The sequence below is a fragment of the Protopterus annectens genome, chromosome 6.part0, assembly GCF_019279795.1.
Source record: "Protopterus annectens isolate FY-2018-M chromosome 6.part0, PAN1.0, whole genome shotgun sequence".
NCBI lineage: Eukaryota > Metazoa > Chordata > Ceratodontiformes > Protopteridae > Protopterus > Protopterus annectens.
In genome coordinates, this window is record NC_056737.1 from 550,798,134 (window position 1) to 550,816,845 (window position 18,712).

Sequence of the window (18,712 nt, forward strand, 5' to 3'; positions counted from 1 at the left end):
AGGGCAGTAACCGAAGAACTGATGAACGTAGCCATCAGTAAATCCCCCCTCCCTTGACACTGATAAACAGCATTTGTTGCATTGCACTCTATATTACTGTAGCAAACCAGGACCTGATAAAGAATATGAGCAAGAACAATTTAGAACCCATGCTAACAGATTAGTATTACGAAATCTGTACTGGGACACAGAAGGAAACAGCGTAGTAAGCTGTTCATTGCCCCAGGAATTCCTAGCACTTTACAAATCTAATTGATTACCACATGTGAGTTTGACTAAAGATAGAAATGTGAAGTGGGTAGACCTAGGAGAAAAAGTCACATGGTGGGAAAAGCAGACAGAGTTAGAACTTTCAGAACAGGGAGTACAAAAGCAGAAGTTGAATTGGATAACACAGACACACCCAGCTGTACACTTGCAGGCAAGTGAGGACAGCTGAGCAGCACTCTTACTAGAAGAAGAAGAAAAAGCCTTACGAGGCATACCAGAGACTCTTTGGTCAACAGGGAAATCAGATGTAGGACTTATTCATACAGCAGGACCAGTTACTATCATGCCAAAGTCAGCATTTAGACCTCAAAAGAGACAGTATCCCTTGAGAAAGGATGCAGAAATAGGAATCAAACCTATAATTGCAGTGCAAACTTCTCCCCCTCCTCCCCCCCAAAAGGAGAGATATCTATTCCAGAGGATTGTAGCCCCCCAAACATCTCCAACGCCCAGGTGAGAACTGCCCTCACTAAGGCAAAAAACACAGCATCCATGGGACCGGATGGTGTCCCCGGCTGTGTGCTTCATGAACTCAACGAGGAATTAAACCCACAGTTAGGACAGCTGTTTAATCTTAGCCTCACCTCAGGATACGTACCCAAGGAGTGGCGACGCGACTGTGGTCCCACTTCATAAGGCGGTGCCTCCACAGACCCTGGAAATTACCGCCCCATTAGCTTGACAAGCCTTATCTGCAAAGCCATGGAGAGGATCATAATGGAACTCATAAATAAAGACATAGGGAACTTGCAGACTTTGGATCCAACTCAGTTTGGCTTTGTCAAAGGCAGATCCTGCCTCTTAAACTTGGTTGACTTTTTGAGACAGTCACCAAGGCCATTGATGAGGAAAGGCAGTCCATACAGCCTACCTCGACCTGGCAAAGGCCTTGACACAATACCCCACTCAGGTATCATCGAAAAACTCATCAGCTTGAATGTAAACCCATACATCACAAGATGGGTTGCAAACTGGCTAAGTGACAGAACCCACAGGGTCAGAGTTGCTGGAGCCATGTCAGACTCAAAGCCTGTCACAAGTGGTGTCCCACAGGGCTCAGTCCTGGGTCCACTCTTGTTCGGCATCTACTTTTCTGAAGTACAAGCAAACACAGGAGGGTTATGGCTGACAAAGTTTGCAGATGACTGCAAACTGGGCGCCATAGTCGAAAACACATCTGACACAGATATCCTCCAGAAGGGCCTCACAGAAACGGATAACTGGTGCCAGAGCCATGGCCTTAAGTTAAACGCCAAAAAATGCATAGTCATACCCTTCGGGAAAAACAAGGTTACCCCTAGCTACCATATAGGTGGCAATCCACTGAGCACAGAAAAAGTCATCAGAGATCTGGGGACCCAGGTTGACAGTAGGCTTTCGTTTGACACTCATGTTGCTAAAGTAGTTAGGAAAACCTTCTATATCACCCACTTGATCATGAAGGGATTCACATCTAGATCAAGGGAGGTCATCGTCCCCCTGTACTCATCACTTATTAGACCTATGATTGAGTACAATGCCCCGTTCGGAATGTATCTGACCAGACACCTGCTGCAGCTTGAAAGGCCCCAAAAGTTCCTCACCAAAAGGATAAAGGGTCTCAAAAATATGTCTTATGCTGCCCGACTGAAAGAACTCCAGCTCTATTCAGTCTCATACCGCTTGCTCAGAGGTGACCTGTGCCTGACATATAAGGCCATGTCAAACCCAGATTTGATGAATATGCTTCACCTCAAAAAATCTAGATCCCTCAGAACCACAAGGGTGGGAGACTTAAACCTTGACACGGTTATAAATAGAACGTGCTGGAGGGACAGATTCATCACCCAGAGACTCCCTATGCTGTGGAACAAAATCCCGGTACATGTGAGGCAGAGCACCTCTCTGGCCTTGTTCAAGAGGAATCTTGACCAATGGATGGGAGATTGCAGATATACCCCAGGGATTACTTCAGTGTCACTGCTTGACAGAGGCACAGCAAAATGATAGGCATAGTTTTTATTCAAACTAAAGGGGTGGCGAAAGCCACATAACTATGGGCTAGGCTTATAAATGCCCTTGGGCAGATAGCCTAGTATGAACCTATGAACCTATGATAGAATCTCCTGATTCACCATGTAATACACCCTTATTTCCTGTTAGGAAAGCAAACGGAGAATGGCGTATGGTCCAAGATTTACAAGCTGTAAATGACACAAGTTATACCCAGGGAACCTATGGTGCCAGATCCACATACCTTATTAAATGATTTGAAACCTCAACAAAAGTATTTTTCTGTGGTAGATATCAGCAATGCATTTTTCTCAATACCGATACACCCTGACAGTCAACATTGGTTTGCATTTACATTTCAGGGGAAGAGGTATACATATACGTGACTACCACAGGGATATTGTGAGAGTCCCACAATATTCGCACAGGAAATGGCAAGTAACCTGGCGGGATTTATCCCACCGAAAGGCAGCCAGATTTTACTTTATGTAGACGACATTCTGCTGGCAGCCCCCACCCAGCAAGAATGCAGAGAAGATATCATAGCATTACTACAATTTTTAGCTACTCAAGGACACAAGGTGAACAAAAACAAACTGCAACTTTGGAAAAAAACAGGTCAAATACCTGGGATATGTAATATCCAAAGAGGGCAGAATATTAGATGAAGACAGAAAAACAGCAATATTACAAGCACCTAAACCAACTACCAAGAAGGAAATTATGTCCTTCCTAGGTACTACTAATTTTTGTCAGAGTTGGATTCCAAACTATGCCTTGGAATCTGCTCCACTGACCAACTTGATATTCAAAAAGCCTATGGCAGCACAGGATTTATTACAGTGGACACCAGAAGCAAATTGAAACAACTGATAGCATCCTCATTAGTTTTAGGATTACCAAACTATCATAAATGATTTTTCCAAACTGTAGATTGTAAGCAGGGTTATATGACATCAGTGTTAACACAACAGCATGGGGACAAACAACGCCCCATAGCTTACTATTCATCACAGCTAGACCCAGTGGCGCGATCCCTGCCCCACTGTGTACAAGCAGTAGTCGCAGCTGCAATGGCAGTGCAGGCTTCAGCCTCAGTAGTGTTATTCCACCCTCTTACATTGAGAGTGCCTCATGCAGTCGCGATTAATTTACTGCAAGAAAAAGTAGCATATCTTTCTCCTGCTAGACATCTTTCCTGTATGACTATACTGTTGAGCCAACCTCATATGACAATTGGACAATGCACAACTTTGAATCCATCAAGCTTGCTCCCAACCCCTGCAGATGGCAAACCTCACTGCTGCCTGCAGGAGATTGAGCAAAATACACTACCTAGAAAAGATCTCACGGATGTTCCCATGGATGATGCCGAGGTGACATACTGTGTGGACGGCTCTATGTGTCCTACAGGATAGAATCTAGTGGGGTATGCAGTAGTTTCTGATACTGAGATTTTAGAAGCAAAGTCCTTACCACACAACTTATCTGCACAAGCAGCAGAACTGATTGCTTTAACAAGGGCATGTACCTTGGCAAAGGGTAAGCGAGTGAAAATTTTTACTGACAGCCAGTATGCTTTTTCTACTGTACATGTTTTTGCGCAGCAGTGGAAAAATAGAGGAATGATAACATCTACTGGTAAACCAATTAATCATGCGCAATTTATTTTAGATTTGTTAGACTCTATTCAGTTACCTCAGAAAGTAGCTATTTGCAAATGCGTAGCTCATACCAAACAACAGGATAGGATTTCAAAATGTAATGCGAGGGCTGATACAGCTGCAAAGCAAGCAGCTTCAGCTTCAGAAGTATTTCTTTTGAGTGAGGAGTTACAACCATCTGAGATTTTAGATTTAGAAATGTTAAAAACAATGCAGACACTTACTACAAATGTAGAAAAACAAAAATGGATAAAACGAGGAGCAATTCTTGAGAAAGGGCTGTACATCTCCAAAGAGAGGAAACTGATTTTACCATCTAACTTGTTTAGATATGCAGCTTTGTTGAGCCATGGGCAGTGCCATGTCTCAACAGGAGGGATGGTACAGTTAGTGAATCGAGTGTTTGCAACGTATGGATTTACAAACTACACAAAAAGTTTTTGTGCAGCATGCCATGTTTGTAACAAGCATCATGCACAAGGGGCATTGAAACCTAAGCAAAGGAGTTTTCCTACACCACCGTATCCATTCCATACTATCTGGATTTTATAGAGCTGACCAAATGCGAAAATAAGATGTACTGCCTTGTCATTATAGATATGTTTTCCAAATGGGTGGAAGCTTTTCCAACTAAAAATCCAGATGCAGCTACTGTTGCAAAAGTCCTCATTAAAGAAATTATTCCTGGATTTGGCATACCGGAAATGATTTATAGTGACAATGGCACACACTTTGTAAATCAAACTATACAACGATTAAGCCGTTACTTTGGGATTTCTCTGAAAAAACATTGTGCATACCACCCCCAATCTGCAGGATTAGTAGAGAGGCACAATGGAATTTTGAAAAGTAAGCTCAGGAAATTGATTAGTGAGACACAAAAGAACTGGGTGCACTGTCTACCTCTGGCACTGTTGAGTATGAGAACTGTTCCAAATGTAAAAGGGTTAACTCCTTTTGAAATTCTGTTTGGGAGGGCATATTATACACCTCAGTGGAAACCTCTCATGCCTGCAGACCAGGAGGCTGACAGTTCACTTGCAGAGTATATGAGGCGATTTTTGAATAACAAACTTTTGCAGTTAAATTCTATTTCAGATAAAGAACAAACCAGACCATCAGAAGCAGCAATAGTCCTAGGCACGTGGGTCTGGGTGAAGGTTGTGAAGAAAAAGAATTGGAGTTCTCCGAAGTGGGAAGGACCATACCAAGTGCTACTGTCAACACCCACTGCAGTCAAGATTGCAGAGCGAGCATCCTGGATTCATCTGACACACTGTAAATCGGTTAAGAACTTTGAACTGGATACAAACCTTGTTACTGTTGTACAAAGAGAACAAAATGACCAGGTATAGAGTAAACAGAGATGCAGAACAACCTCAGAAAATTTGCATGATTATTCTGATAGCTATACTGATAACAATGATCTTTTTGCTGTGGCCTTTCCTTTTCCCAGCCACATGAGTTGAACTGAACAAATGTGATGCATTACTCATAGACTGGCATCCAAACTTTAACACTTACCAAGCAATTAAATATGTGTATGCTGAGACTTTTAATGTTTCGAACTGCTGGATTTGCACAGCTATACCAACAGCATACGGGGGATTATTGATGACTGCTGTCCCCCTAGGAGTCAATGAGACCTGGGAAAACTTGATTTTTGATACTACACCTGTGAAATCACAAGACAAAATAGCATTGTACCTACCTGTTACACAAAAACAGATTGTATGTTTTTATAAAAATGACACTATTCAGGTGGGTTGGAGCAATTGCAATGTGACTGTTTCTTATAAATGTTATATTAAGGCCAGTAAGACAAAAATTATTTGTGATACAAACCATGATGCATATTTCGAAAAGATGCATAGAAGTTTTAGTGAAATACAACATAATCCTGTTCTTTTAAAGCAGCTTTCTGTTATTGATAAGAAAATGTATCATGCAGGGCAAGCTTATATCAATACTAAAATAGAGAATTGTTATTTTGTTTGTGGGAAAAAGGCATATGAATGGCTACCTGAGAATTGGTCCGGCAGTTGTTTTTTGGGTTACCTGGTTCTGGCCATACGACACACTGCAGCTTTGCCTCAGGGAAAAATTTGGAAGATCAGAGAGGTCAGCAGTAAACCTAGAAGTCCAATCAAGAGACCCAAGAATCCAGTGGGATGAATTGAAGCAGGGTGTAGAAACCATAACTCCGTGAAAAACAAAGATAAACTGACACACATGTTCTTGAGTGACACCATTATATCATGGGCAGGCATAGCCCCTGCATATGGCACAGTGAAATCGATTTGGGAGCTGAGAAAACTGTCTAAACTTCTCGAAGTTATGAGCAATGCAAATTTTTCTGCTCTCAAATTAGTGACTGGTGAACTGAATGCTATGAGAACTGTGGTGCTTCAGAACCGCATGGCTCTCGACTTCACCCTAGTGGCAAGAGGTGGTACGTGCGCTTTAATCAAAGAAGAATGCTGTTCGTATATTCCTGACAACCAGTACGAGATAAACGACCATCTTGAGGTGATCCAGCAAGTGTCGACAATGACCAAACCAGGCCAAAACCCTCTGACGGACTTTTTCCAGAATTTGTTTGGGGGGTGGGGTTCCATCCTAATGAACAACCTGATTGCCATTTGTGTGGGATTACTCCTATTAGGAGCATGCATTTGTTGTGGTATTCCCTGCATGAAGAAGTTAATCAAAGATTTTATAGGCATGTCAGTTTCTGAGACTTTGTATCAAAGTACTGAAACTGAAGAGTTATTGAAAAGTGAAACACTTTCATAAGTCTAAACTGAATGACTCTCTTAACTGCAAATCCTGAATGGAAGAGGTTAGGAGAAGAACCAAACTGTTTATGCTTTTGAAAATAGAATTAAAAAGTATTAACAGGGGGGAAATGTTAGAAAAATATGTATTAATATGTGTGCTTAATGCTAATTAGAAACTAAAAGAGTTAACACATTTTTTCATTCTATTTTATATACACTATTTTACATACAGCTTAGTTTTATATGAGACTAAAAGATACTTTTGAAACTGCAGTGTGCTTTCTGAAACTTGCAAGATGCCCTCTGACCTAGTAATTGCTAGCACAGCAAAATCCATGTTTATGCCTTTTGGAAATGTACTTGAAAAACAGGTGATTATCTGCTAGGTCAGGAAACAATGAATAAACAATGCTATATTCTATAATGTTATGATTTTGAACAATTAGCTCTGTTCGTGGTATGAGAACGTGCACAGCTGCAGAAGGAAGAGATAAAGACAGACAAAGAACTGTTGGAGAAATGAACTGCAATCTATACTTGCTTTGTGCTCAAATTAGCCGTAGTACCTTGAATGGTAACATTGCATATATCTAACCGGTGGTAGCCAAGGCCATGTTGTTTTTCTTAGGAAGTTTCTCATAAAAATTGATAGTACAAGCAGAAAAGCATGAAAACAACTGCTATGTAATGATGATGATGTTAAAACTTGTGATCTGCTACGTCAGCTTGGTAGGCAATGTCTTATTAGAAAATGTGTAAAAATGCTGGTATTTCCTGATTCTAGTTAGACAAACTCTGTATTAGCACGTTTTTGTCTCCTTGCTGCAAGATTAAAGTGCCTTAACCTGAACCTACCATGTATTGATCATTTTCAAAGTATATTTTTCCTTTGACATACATCAAAAGGTTTGGCTGGTAAAATAAGTAAAACCTCCTTTAAAATATTAACCAGATCTGAACATATTGAAATGTTACTGTAGATGAAAATTTGAAAACCTTCACTATCAAACATTTAATACCTTGATTTTCCTTTCCCCGACCCCTCTTGTCCTTCCCCCATAATACTGCCAACCTTCCTCCTGGAATGGAACTGGATTGCTCTGATGAAGTCTGTTCCCTTCCTGATCCATTGAGCTCATGTCCCTTTACTGTAACCTTGGTGACTGACTGGATGGATGGGGCAAATGGAACACAATGGGTGGATGAGGGGACAATTATTTGGTCTTAAAGTTAAATTAAGTTTAAATGGAGTATTGAATTACTGTTTTGTAGTTAAATTTATTTTGACCATCTTCGATGCCCAAGTATGATGCACTATGCTTAATAGTAAAGTTGGTACAGAGGGTAAAACTGTAAGCTGTAGTTCCTGTTGTGCAGGGTTTGATTCCCTCAGTCCTCATTTGCCTGCTGTGTAACCTATGATCTACTGTTACTTAACTATTCATTTGTTTTTCTTGATTACTGCTGTTTCAGACCTCCTAGTAGGCACAGCATAACACATGGCCAATAATAAATCAAAACTTTGCAAGGAGCAAGGCAGATTGATAAAAACAAGGAGAAAATATATGTGTAGAAACAAAACAGAATGGAATACTTGCAAACAGATACACCTATAACTAAAATGAAATTATGATACAGTTTCAAACTGACAGACTTAAAAGTAGAATTTGCAAAAGAAAAAGAATTGCAAGAAATAATGAGAGCATCCAATACTTTCTGATGCTTTAACAGACTTCCAACCCAAATATGTATATGGTCGATGTAAGTAATTACCAGATTACGTCCAACAGATTGAGCTACCACTTTACTGATATTTTGCCTATTAACTATTTATCCTACCTAGCCTTTAATTAAATTTTCAATTTGTTTTTGAAATCATCAGTATGTGTTACACTGAATGAGAATGCTTTGACTTATTGATCATATTACTAATGAGCGGACAAGGTGATCCACTGTGGTGACCCCTAACTGGGAAAAACCGAAAGAAAAAGACTATTTCTTAATTAAATTTAAAACAAAATATTTTGTCTTTAAATAATGAGAGAAACAGTGAACATCCCTACCCAACATTTTTTTCTGCACAAATGCATCTGATCACATGCAGTTAGTTGCTAGAAACACCAACATTTTCGAATAAGGACATTTCATTGTATTTGTATGCGTGTGATCTAATAAACAAAAGCTTCTTGGGCAGCTAGGCATAACTATGTATTATTTCACCGTACCGATGGTTTGAAGGTGAGTATTATATTTATGGGACAGAAGAAAATGAAATAACATTATATGGCCGATATTCAACTGATCACTCATAACATTTACAATAATGTTATAATCTGAGCCTAATAATAAAACTGAAGCTATACATTTTTATTTTTGGAAAACATGACTGATGTAGGTACATGTTGATCTGTCACTAGTGTCCTGTTCAAAAACTATACAATTGCATTTCATTAGGAAAGAATGATGTAAGTGTGAAGATACAATGACAAAGAGACACAAAGTAATAACTACTTACCGCGTGACTATAAAATGCAGACCAGGTGATGTTAGTTGGGGGGGGGGTGACCTAGCAATATTGGCTCACGGTAGAAGACAGAGCTGTGTTTTATCTACTTCAATCATAAAATGCAATATAGAATGGAAGTAGAACACGCAAAATATAGTTAAGCTGTATGCCCGGCTCTGCCAAGCTACAGTAATGTAGTAGTCACCAATGCCCATGTAAAAGTATACACATGCAGTCATCAATGCACATGTTAAAACACACAAATGCATTGAATGGAAGAGTAGACCCTTCCTTAGGCTGCCCATGCATCAGCTGTCAGGAAAGGAGTTGGGGAGTATAACCCAATTTTCAGATTTATGTGGTCATTTTATGTTAGTTTTAACATCTGGGTTTACAAAGACATGCCTTTCCACTAGGATTACACAGCATTGGATGGATGTTTATATATTGTTTAAGGTTACTTGTCATGATTTTTCCAATTACAACAAAATAAAAAAAAATACCTTTGCTAAAGATACCATTCAATACTATGGATTTTATAAAATGTTCATATTTTATCACTTTTCATTTGTCCTATTGATTTACTTGTGATACATATAATTTATAAATGTAGAACCTATATCTACACTAAATTAGAACTCTGCATGTGTTCTTTAGAACAATTAAAATGAAATAGTTCTTAAAACCATTGTAGATGCAATGATATCCAACTTCAAAGGGTTCGATAGTTTTCTTCTACCATTCTTGAATTGCATTTATAATGCTACAAATATGTTCATGTTTTCTTCACTGCTAATGTATTATTTTACAGTTCTTTAATATTTAAATTATTGTAACTGATTTTCTTGTATTCGTCTTCATCTTTAATGAATGGATTAGATTCTGCAAGCTAGGCAAATATTGAAAACATTTGTGTAATTGTTAGTATCCTAATTCAAATGTGAAACAAGTTCCTTTGTTTTCCTTTTTATGTTCATTTGATCTTTAGTTAACATTTTTAAATTGTCATTCATCCAATCTCATACAAATTCTAAATTATTTTCATTGTGTTTTATCTGTTCCCTTTCATGTTATTTTATGCTGCAGAAGACCTTTGAAGTCAAGTAGAAGCGTCTATTATCTGAAATAATGAGTATATCAATGTAATTATTGTTGCTACATCACTTAATCCATTAACATTGACAAATTACAGCAAAAAAAAAGATCATCCATTATTTGTTACACACATCAATATAAAAAGTACTTTCTTCTGTTTGTTGTGCATATCCTGCTCCAAATGAACAAATACAAACAGAAGAAATGAGCATTCTGAGCAAAGTCACACACATTCTTTTTTCCAGAATTATAAAGAAAAAAGCGTACCAGTCTCTCTCTAAAATCATTTGAGCTTTTAATCAATATTCATTATTTAAACTGATTGAAAGAGACTTCCAGTCACTCACCTGAAAATAAGTTTAATTTGCTACTAACTTATTTCTAATTGAAATATTTTTCTCCTACTTCAACAGCAAACAAAATTAACAACTTAAGAATGTTGAATTCATCTCTGGTTCAAAAGTCAGCGTAATGTCATTAGGAATCACTAACTGTCTAGCTGGAAAGGCAAAACAATGACGAGATTCTTTTAGCCACATCTGATTCATACCCAAAGGCTTCTACTGCTGCATAAAATCTGTTGCAAAGTTTCATGGCTATCAGCTGGTTACAATGTTTCTGCAAAAGTTTGTTTAGAAAATTCTGTGAGTTGTATCAATTTGAACATTTGTTGCATTGCATGAATGAAGTGTATTAAGTTCTGGAAAAAAAAACATTACAAAATATAAGCGAAGTTGTATGAAGTGGTGCGTGTGTGTGTGTGTTTCTCCTCTTTGTGAGTCACCAATTAACCTGGGATATACTAATCACCATCCATTTTTTCAAAAAAGAGGGGTTGTAAAAGGCCAACTAGTTAGAGCGTCCAGGATGTGTTCCCACGATGACGATTTTCATCATGAGTATAATACGTTAAGTCGGATGTTTTCCAATCGTGGATACCCATCATCATTAATTCAAGCCCTAATCACGGAAGTTTCATGTAAAAGGCTTGAAGGGCTTTTGGGTCCTATTTTAACTAGTGGCCATGATTCTACTAATTTGATTCATGCACCTGAGGTTTTTTCACAGACGATACAGTCCACTATGTTATCTAACAAACAAAATTATGTTACCAGTTTTATTACACAATTTGATGATGTGTCATTTGCACTTAGGGAAATATTAAATAACAACTGGGATTTTATTTTACAAGACTCAGGTTTTAAGAAAACACTGGGTTTGAAACCCGTAGTTGTTTTTAAGAAAGGTGTTTCCTTAAATACATTATTTGAACTATCCCATGGTCAATACAAACATAAGAAGGGCATGTTTAAATGTGGTAGGTGCAAGTATTGTAAATATATTCAAACAGGGTCTTGTTTTTACATCAAAGGTTGTAGATATTTAATCCATGACAAGTATAATTGTGAATCCCAGGGCGTTGTTTATTTAGCTTCATGTCAGTCCTGCCCAGTTTTTTATCTGGGCAAGACTAAACGCCAACTTAAACAGCGCATATACGAGCACATCTATGCTATATCTAAGGGCACGGTTACTAATGCCCTGGTTAGACACATTAATGAATTTAATTCTCATAGATTTCAATTTACTGTAGTGCAACAAGTTATTCCTAACCCAAGGGGTGGTCCTTGGCAATTAAAACTAGAGGAACAGGAACTTATATGGCAACTGAGAACAAATGCTTACGTTTATCCTGGAATAAATGATGTTTCTTCCATCAAATGTTTACTCAGGTTAAAAGCCTTGAAACATTAAATGATTTTTTGAATTAATACAGTTTATTTTTATTTTCATTTTTGTTTTTAACTAAAACATTCAGTATGTTTCTTCTTAATAGTGTTGTCAGTTTAATATATAGTTTTTAATATAGATTATTAGGACATAATGGTGCCTTTTAAAATGTTATTACATTAATTGGTTAATTAATTGATTGACTTGATTATAAAAAATGGCTGTTGGTTCTATTTAATTGTCTGAAGAAGTGCACTCATGAGAGGTGCATGAAAGCGCTTACAATAAATTTGTTGGGTGATTCGTGTCAGCGGTTTTACTTCTTAGTTCGTTTATCTTATATACTAATCACCAGCATAAATTACATGGTCTACAGTGCACGATGATTCACACTGTTTTTAGACCTACATAAGGTATGTCATTTGAACTCTTGACACATGTTTCTGCTCCATTTGATAGAATATAAGTGGTTTACTACCCATCTGCATGCAATGCATCATGCTTACATCTATCATTCTGACAGCTAATGTAACTGTACTCTAGACTACTGTTTTTGTGTCTCAGTTCCACTGGTAGAAATGTGCTTCATATGCATCCTTCGTCTGGAGATTGGACCTACCACTAAGAGTTTGCGGACATCATTTTATACTCCTTGGAATTTTCAAATCCATCACTGTCACTATGCAGATGTTAAACTGTGCATGACATTGTTTTGAACCACTCTATGTAGGCTGCTCGCTTATTGTTAAGTGCATCCACAGTGTACATTTTGTCTAACAGTGAACAGGTACTAACATTCTCACCCATGGTCAGTCAAGCAGATAAGGCTGAGGCACCTTCACATAGGGGTGTGAGAGTGTGAGAATTGAGAGAGAGAGAGTGTGATAGTGTGTGTGAGAGTGTGTGTGAGAGAGAGTGCATGTGAGAGAGTGCGTGTGAGAGAGAGTGCGTGTGAGAGAGAGTGCGTGTGAGAGAGTGCGTGTGAGAGAGAGCGTGTGAGAGAGAGAGTGTGTGAGAGAGAGTGTGTGAGAGAGTGTGTGTGTGAGAGTGTGTGTGTGTGTGTGTGTGTGTGTGTGAGAGAGAGTGTGTGTGTGTGTGAGAGAGTGTGTGTGTGTGAGAGTGAGAGAGTGTGTGTAAGCTTCTGTATTATGCTGCCTGTGTAAATGCTTCCATGTCACACTATTGTCATATGCAAGTAATACAGTTGCATCTGGTCAAATGCATTAATCCATGTTCAGTTACTGTAAGTAGTCCAAGAGTGTTCTGCAAGTGCATGCGTAAAGCGTTTTGAGCCACATAGCATAATGTACAGCCCAACTCTCAGCTTTGGCATGGGCACTGCCCATTACTGTTGGCTTTCTGATTAATATTGCAGAATGCTTCCATTTGTGTATCCAACAGGTCACATAGAGATTTCCATTTTGCTTCTGAGTTTCCATGTATGACAACTAAATGGAAGTTACTGTTCAATTCATATCCAATTTAATACATAACTTTTGTGCTACTTGCTAAGCTATTGATCATTGAGGATCTTCAGCAGCTTATGCATGCATCCCCCCCACCCAGAGTTTCTAGCCTTTGCAGTTTAACACCAAGGAGACCATATTTTCCAAAAGTCTTGTACAACCATGGTTGAGATAATCCTTTAGTATTGTGGGAGAACCCTTTGTATTGCAAGTTTGAAACCCATAATCCTGGAGCAGGTATTTACTTGTTCTCTTTATCTGTTTGGGACAAGAGTACAAACCAAGGTTGAACTTATGACTTCCCATCCATGCATTCAGGTTGTGATTCAATAAAGTGAGAAACACATTTAACTTCACATGGAAAGGAAAACAGTTCCAGAGAAGTGATATTCTCTGTGAGACAAAACTGGAACATGATGCAAGGATAGCCAAGTTGCAATAGAAATTTCTGTCTATACACTGGGTGTTTCTGCCACAAATGGACTTATAGATGTGTAGGAGGTCTACAAGGATGGGACTGGTAGAGACTCTGTATGGGAGGCTGAGATTGACCCTTTGCAGACTTTAAGACATTAAGAGGGACAGGACTTTGAGGCAGTCAAAGTAGCTTTTGTGATTTAATGACATAAAAGCCAATATCAGTACTGAGGTCGCTTAAGCCAAGTCAGATGCATGGACAGATACATGCCCAATGGGATTTATATTGAATGACTATTCATTGAGTGCAGTGTGCAATGGAATGATTACCTCCCAAGATTTGGATGCCACACTGTAGCATTCCTAACAGTGGGATCATGGTGGGTGAATGACAGCTCATTGTCTACATATGTTCCAAGGTACCCCACCACTAAACCAATTTAATAGAGAGTGATTTTAATGTGATAATTGCAAGGGACATCTTATTTGCCAAAGGACAGAATTGCGCACTTTTGGTATTTAGTTTTAGACAATTGTTTTGTCATCAGCTATTTGTTTGCGACAGGCCTTCCTGAAGGATCATGGCATCTTCTGGAGAGTTAATGATCGCACTTACTTTACAGCTGTCAGCATACTTTGCCATATATAATCCCTCAATATTTGCCTTATACTCTGAGAAGTAGATGCTAAAAAAGAGTGCCCCAAGGATCGAGCTCTGGGGTATTCCACTACTGATAGATCTCTTGGTAGAGGTGGATCCATCCAGCTAAAAGTCTTGGGATCCATTTGTGATAGTTTCCCCAACAAGTTAAATGGGGGGTTAAATTTTGCTTGATGAGTTTATTAGCTATGGCTGAATGGGGCATATGGGCTAGAATGAATCTATGGTGTGCTATGGCATGCGTTGATGCAGTGTAGTCATTTTTGCCATACTTTACAGCATAAGCAGAAATACAATTCTTTGATGTAGTTCATGAGAAGGATGGGCATGAAGTCAAGAAAGCCATGCAAGAATGTTCATGAGATCTAATAGCAGATCCACTGTGTTGGAGACATAACAAGTGACCCTCATCTGTGCATTTGCATGTTTGCTCATTTGAAGATATATACTGTTTACAATGCAGTGAATGTTTATAGTCTGCATACTATATCAAATGAAATGGAGTAATGATCTTTACCCCCCCCAAAAGTCTTTTTAATATGTCTGTTAATGAGGACAGATTTCCAATTCCCATCCATTAGTCCATATTGCATTTGAATAGGGACAGGGTCTAAAAACATCATTTCTAAGTTTGGTGGAAAACTCCCATTCTTCCTAAAACCACACATTCAAAAAAATGTTATTCAAATTCAGTCCTGCTTTATTTATACTTCTGCTAAAAGGCAACATTGAGTCCATTACGATACCTCTTAAAATAATGCCTTAACTCAAACCTAGCATTAATAACAAAATAGATCAAATCAATGCCTTTTCAATACAACATAATCTGGCATTATAGCTATTACAAAAGCATGGCTAAAACCTGACAGCCCTTGTCTTTACCACCTCAAATCCAATTATTCATACCTACAAGATTACAGACCAAGGAAAAAAGAAAAAAAAAAAAAAAAGCATTGGAACTTAAGCCCACCATTCTTGCAATAGCTAACAGTAACTCAGGACTGGGTCCTAACTGGATCCTTTTAAAATTTACAATCAACCAAACAAAAATGCCTTGTTATAGCCTGTGCATACATACTTCCACCAACCTCACTAATAACATGTAATACTATCATCCAACAATATATCCAAAAGCTCACAAAAACTGCAGCCTAATCATTTTTGGAGATTTCAACCTTAATTAAGCAGGAATAAAGGTATGTCAGAAATGACTAGCGTAAGTCTTAACCAAATTAACTCTGAAGCTACTAGACCAGATCCTTAATCCAATAGGCACACCTTACTAGATCTTGTAATAAATAATAATCCCCCAATGATATCTAAACTCACCATGCATGCAACCTCATTCAGTGATCAATGTCACATAACTTTCTCAATACGCAATCCAACATTAAAATGTAAACCTAAGCTTACTACCTTCAGACCCCAATCCTTTCAGAATAACAGTAACCTTAAAAAACATACTGCCACTATTGAATGGTCTCACATACCTGCCATAAAACATCCCACAGAAGCAGTTAACAAACTTACCAATAGCCTACTGCACTTGCAAAACAAATTTGTTCCCTTAGTACAAAGGCTACTTTTACCACAAACATGAAGCATCTAACGAACTCAAACACCTACTCAAATTACTTGATAAAGCATGACACAATTGGAAATGCAATTAGTTCTCAGATTCCTTAGCCAGATATTCCTCACTATGCAGCCTAGCCAAGCAATCCACTCACATACATAAAAACAACCACTACCAAAACAAACAAATCATACTTTTAGCCAAACCCAAAAGACTCTGGAGAGAAGTCGGCAAAACAAAATAGTCAGCCTGTTGACTTGTCAAAAAACTCAACACAACTCCACTCCCCTGAACGCTATTACCACCACAAACAAGCTGATGTGCTGACTTCCTCAATGAATCTGGAAACCTGTGTCATAACAACGATGATACAAACTTATCAACCCCACAGCCACCTGCTCCTGACTTTTACATTCCAGTATTGCACTTCAAAAAAAAAATTAGAACCAAAGAGACAAACACAAATAGACCAAATTCAAATAAATACTCTCCCAGGCTCAGATAACTTGACCCCTTGCATCTGCTTCATTCATCTTTATAAGATTATTTCCCGCCTTCTCAGTCACATATATAAACTCTGCTTATCTAATAAGATTATGTCTCAGATATGGAAAAACAAAGCTATGGTCACTCCTATTACCAAACTACCCAAGCCAACTTCAGCTTCACAGTACTAGCCTACCTCAATACTTGTCACTTTAGATAAAAAACAAGAAAGCATTATTTAATACCAAATTACTGCTCGTTTACATTAATACCATCTTCTATCAAGGAAGCGACATGGATTCTGGTCTGGATGCAGCACCATAACTGCACTCCACTCCCTCACAGATGACATCCTATTCAATTTGAACAATGACAACCTGATAGGAGCAGTCTTCATTGACCTCACACGAGCAATTACTATTGGACAAACTGAAATATGCATTAATGATTATGCAAAATCTGGGTTTGTAGATTTTCTCACCAATAGATCCTTCAAAATGAAAATGGGTACCACCACCTCTGAAACAGTTGCTCTTATGCAAAGATTCCCCCAGTGTTCAATTTAGCCCTTCTGCTATCATCCTTATTTATCAACAAACTCTCAAGATACCTTTAATTCCTAACGCAGATGAGATGGTCATCTACAGGTCAAAAGAATCCCACTTTATTTTTCAACCTTCAGCTCCAACACAATTTCTGAACTCTCAAAGAATGGCAAATAGACCAGATGTTCATATTCAATCCCTCATAAACAAAAGCAATGATATTTGGAATGAACCAAAAAGAAGACAAATCACCCAGCTCACTTATTATTAAAGACATTAATAATATCACTATAGAAATTACCACTTGCTTCAAATACCTTGGCATTTGGCTAGACTAGTCTCTTAACTTTCAACTACACATTCAAAACTCAAGTACTATGCTGGGAAAACAAACTATCCCCTTTTCTACTCAAGCCAGCCAAGCTGCTATAGGTAAATGAATACTGTTATCTCAGCTTGAATAAGGACCACCTATAATAGCTGCAGATCAAAGAAAAATGCCACTATCTTGCAAACCATCTTTAATAAAATCTGCCAGTTTATTACTATCTCCCCATTAAAGAGCACCGCTGTCTAACTCTTGAAAAAGCAAAATAAATCCCAGTACATTTGAGTGCCAACCTCCTATTAGGAATACTAATTCACAAAGCCCTCTCTTGAGGCATCTTCCCCCCCCTCACACAAACTCTTCACCAAACCCCCCCCCTCACATATAATGTCAGGGATAGCTCTGCAAGTCAACTTACCCTACTAGCTCCAGAAACTACATTTCATTACACTAACCATGCATTTGCCATCCTAGCAGCTAAACTATGGGATTCCATTCCTCCATCAATCAGAGACATCCAAAATTATTCAGACTACACACAGCAACTCAAGGAATATCTCTTCATCATACTAATTTCAGCTGCATTCACACAGGTCACATTACATAAGCCCTGCAGCTCTCTCACATAACTTTATCCCCATTAACGTCCTTCCTTATCTCATATAGTCATCTCCTCTCTTATGTCCTCCATCTTTTCTTATCGCTCACACTCTGTATTATTTCTATTCCTCTTCCCTCTGCATGCGTCTCATTTTTCTGTCTTCTCCCCATGGTACCCTTTCCTGCAGCTATTAACACTCACCTCCTCGAATGTCTTCATACTTCTCTATATATGGATATTTTGTTATTGCTGTAGCACAAGCCATATCATTCTATATGGCTACATCATATCCAAAAAGCTCTGCTATGTACGATTCCAAATTTCCATTTATGTTTTGATATTTGAAGCTGCTTCTTCAACTAAATGCCATAGAGCATTCTTGCATCTATAAACATGTGTATGTTTTTTAGCATATCCATGTATCCGTAAATGTTTTGTTAATTTCTTATGTGATTTTATTCTCCTGGGCCGCACCTTCAAATGGTCCATTCAGATTAGTGCACTACTTTGGTATGCAAATATAAATAAAAATATAAATATAAAGATACATCCTTGAAGCATTTTGTAGGTTCCTTGTGGTTAGTGCCGTGAATT